General features: G+C 39.8%; 2 non-coding genes across 2 annotated transcripts; one reads left to right on the top strand and one right to left on the bottom strand.

Moving 5' to 3' along the window:
• Nucleotides 1-2168: 2168 nt before the first annotated feature.
• Nucleotides 2169-2240, bottom strand: TRNAS-GGA (transfer RNA serine (anticodon GGA)). Its single transcript has one exon. It is a non-coding gene; the product is annotated as a tRNA-Ser (tRNA).
• Nucleotides 2241-2658: 418 nt separating this feature from the next.
• Nucleotides 2659-2730, top strand: TRNAS-GGA (transfer RNA serine (anticodon GGA)). Its single transcript has one exon. It is a non-coding gene; the product is annotated as a tRNA-Ser (tRNA).
• Nucleotides 2731-3948: the final 1218 nt, after the last annotated feature.

The raw sequence follows: 3948 nt of genomic DNA on the forward strand, positions 1-3948 counted from the left end.
GAAGGATCAAGGAACAGTATTGTAGTATCAAATCAGAAGGAACAAAAGAAGAAGAACCAGACACTAGAAAACTTGAGACTAAAAGTGGACAACAACAGTGAGGAGATGGAAAAATTAATAAGTGAAAATAAAAAAAAATCAAGGAAAAAATTATCTATTTCGAAAATAAAATAAAAAAAAGAAATCTGATAATCTTCGGTGTGGAAGAACTACAACGCGAACACTGTTTGGAAATAGCACAAAAAGCAAACTTGTAAGCTGGGAAAAAGTTACAACAGACCAATCCTAGTGTGTTTTACGGATATCAGAATTAGGGAAGTCATTCTGAACAATTTAAAAAAAATTTACTGGATCCAAGCTGAGAGTACAAAGGGACCTGACTTATGAAGTAAGAAAGAGAAGGAAGCTTCTACTTCCATTTATGAATGCAGCTAGGAATTAAGGTCATTTCGCAAAACTGTAAGACAAGAAATTAAAAATGAAGGGAAAATTTTAAAATGTAGAGTTCTATGTGAAAAACGAAAACCACCCGGAATTTTGGATAGATGAGTATACGAGAATTCAGCAGCGAGAACGAAGAACAGCAAGGAGAACGACAGTGGACAACGAACAGAAGGAGACGAAAGCAAACGTAGAGAACACAATTATGCAGGGAGAAGATAAAAAAATTCAGATAGCATTAGAACATAGCAGCGTAAATTAAGAAGAAACTGAAGATCTGTGGTAAAGAGTTCAACAAGCTTCAGGTACAAAGCAGCAAGTAGTTTCGAAGCTAAACCTCTAAACGTGGCTTAAGGAGAGAAGCGGATAGTGATGACACAGGTGTAATTAAGAAGAAATCTGTATCTGAGGTCAGGAACATCCACGAGAACGATGACCAGGATAGAAAAGATAGAACGGGAGACAGCTCAATCAAACTGCGGCTGATGAATCAAGTCAGCAAACCCAAAAGAGGGAACTAGAATCTACTGCAAAGGGAAAACTAAGTAAGGAATGGTGAAGAATGAGTAGAACGGAGAAAAATTCTCTCCAGCACCGGGACTCGAACACGAGTTTTCAGCTATACGTGCTGGCGCTTTATCCACCAAGCCACACAAGGATTTGAACCCGGATCCGCTAGTTTCACGGTTCACGGCCAAGAACTCTAACCGTTACTCCACAGCGGTGGACTTACAAAACCATACCCGAACTCTATCACGGTTCTATAAATCAGACAGGTAGCCCTATGTTTCGAACACAGCTGGCAGTATTGATGTCATGTAATGATGCCATATTCTTTGGGCAATTACTATGTAATCATTGACAAAATATGTTTTCGAAATATTTCTCTACTACGCGCAACATACGTTAGGTTGGAAATAAAATGTTACAAATGACGACATCAACAAATATAACAGAAAACTGTTGTCTTTATTTTGTTATTTTTGTGTTGATGTTCTCTGCCAGCAATTCTACAGCGAGAACACTATAGGAAAGTCTAGAACGAAGTTCAATATGTTTTGTACTCATTACAATAGTTATTTCATTTATGCTTTCTCCTAGAATCAAGAGTTCACTTAAATTTTCTAAATCTCAGGATAAATATTTTGTACTGAAATGATGTACCACAATCTTTTCCTACTTCAAACACAACTAACAATTGCGAAACCACTAGGTTAGCTCTCGAGCTGGGAGTACAGTTTATTCCGTCATATCCAATAGCGTGTTACGTCATACAGTTTCCTAGAACTTCTCCCAAGACGATAGACTACACAGTATCAAATTTCCAGCTAATAATTAGCTTGTCAAACCGTCATTTCGGAACTGTTGTTTGGAACCTGGAATGAATGAATGAATGAATGAATGAATGAATGAATGAATGAATGAATGAATGAATGAATGAATGAACAGAACCGGGATAGATCGAGCAATTTCAGAAAAACAACTTTTCGCTTCTCTAATTCGGAACGCACCACTTCTACAGATAAGGAAAGTAACTTGTGACTGCAGCACATCAGATCTTCTTCTCAGTAACTTTACAGAATTGTGTTCAATTTTTCGTTTTTCGTCCCCACGAAAAAGTATGTGTAGTTATATTTATTTTGATGTACCGAAGTACATATGATATTTCCATGCAGATATTCTGCTTTCTCAGATGATGAGAGAGAGATGGAACGGAGAAAAATTCTCTCCGGCGCCGGGATTTGAACCCGGGTTTTCAGCTCTCCGTGCTGATGCTTTAACCACTAAGCCACGCCGGATACAATCCCGACACCGTTGAGAATCGTCTCAGATTAAGCTCCATCTCTTGGGTTCCCTCTAGTGGCCGCCCTCTGCACTACGTCATAGATGTCTATGCACGCAGGACCGAAGTCCATACATATGTAGAGGTGCACTCATCATCTGAGAAAGCAGAATATCTGCATGGAAATATCATATGTACTTCGGTACATCAAAATAAATATGATATGCGTAATAAATCACTTTGTGATTTAAAGACGGCGCCCATACCGTCGGACCCCGGCCAACCAGTCACTCATCTGAGTGCACCTCTACACATGTATGGACTTCGGTCCTGCGTGCATAGACATCTATGACGTAGTGCAGAGGGCGGCCACTAGAGGGAACCCAAGAGATGGAGCTTAATCTGAGACGATTCTCAACGGTGTCGGGATTGTATCCGGCGTGGCTTAGTGGTTAAAGCATCAGCACGGAGAGCTGAAAACCCGGGTTCAAATCCCGGCGCCGGAGAGAATTTTTCTCCGTTCCATCTCTCTCTCATCATATGTGTAGTTAACAAGACGCAGTTATTGGTGTGAAAATGTCTTATGCGACAGGCATAGAATAATGTTTAAGATATGCAACGAAAAATACGGTGGAAATCCGTTATGGACTGAGTTGTCAACATGTGTCACTGAGACTAGAAAATCTTGGTTCAAAATATGAAGCGACAAGCACTTATTTCCTGATTGATGATCAAACTCAAGACACATCCCCAGCTCATTTTATACCAGAAACATTCCAATATCCTGTCTCGTGTTTAAATTCAACTCGGGCTATTACAACAATCAACCACCTTTCTCAAATAACATCTTCAGGGCCGATCTAGACATATTTCAGTAGCCTCACCAAGAACCAATTGGCTAGTCTCCTAAATTGGGACAACTCATCCTGCCTGTGGATGTCCCGTGGTTTTCCTAAGTCGCTAAGACAAATTTCGGGATGAGCTCTCCCCATAAAATGTTCGATGTATTTTCAAATTAAAGCCTTCGATAAAGGAATCTTGGTTTTCGCATATTGTCTTCGGTACTCGGAGCGAGTTTACTCGAGAGTCACTACTATAGTGAGAGCTCTCGAAACTTCTCCGAGCACTGCGGCGGTACTACTCAATGTGCAGACTTTTAGCTTCTTTCGGCGTACCTGTCTTGATGCTGTTCTGTCCAGCTTCTCTCTTCCTCTTTATGTGTTAGGCATTAGGTCACGTCAGCTTTCGGCTTTCCCCTTCTAAATTCTCCAAAGTTTCTTCAGTGGAACGGCGGAACCTGGACTGAGACAAGTGGCCAACAGACTTGGAGCTCACATATTCAATTTTTCTCAGCCCCAAACTCCATTGCAAGGACGCGATTTCGCATACCTTTTAAATGTTTCTCCTCCCATTTCCCTTATTCATTCATTCATTCATTCATTCACCCACTTATTCATTCACTCATTCATTCATGCAATACCTACACTTCCGAAGGTTATGAATACATTAACAAAAAATTAGTTAAGCTGTAGCATAGCCAATTTAAAAATACTGTGCAATTATAATTAATTCAAAACAAACAAAAAAAGTTGCTTTCAAATTCAGAATGAAAGAAACAAAATACAGGGTTGTTTCCGATATCTGATAAGGAATTTGAATGACGTCATGTGCGTCAGAAATCACACCGATGTTTAATGGGATTTATATCTAGAATAACAGCTGAA

The sequence above is a fragment of the Periplaneta americana genome, chromosome 2 (genome assembly GCF_040183065.1).
Source record: "Periplaneta americana isolate PAMFEO1 chromosome 2, P.americana_PAMFEO1_priV1, whole genome shotgun sequence".
NCBI lineage: Eukaryota > Metazoa > Arthropoda > Insecta > Blattodea > Blattidae > Periplaneta > Periplaneta americana.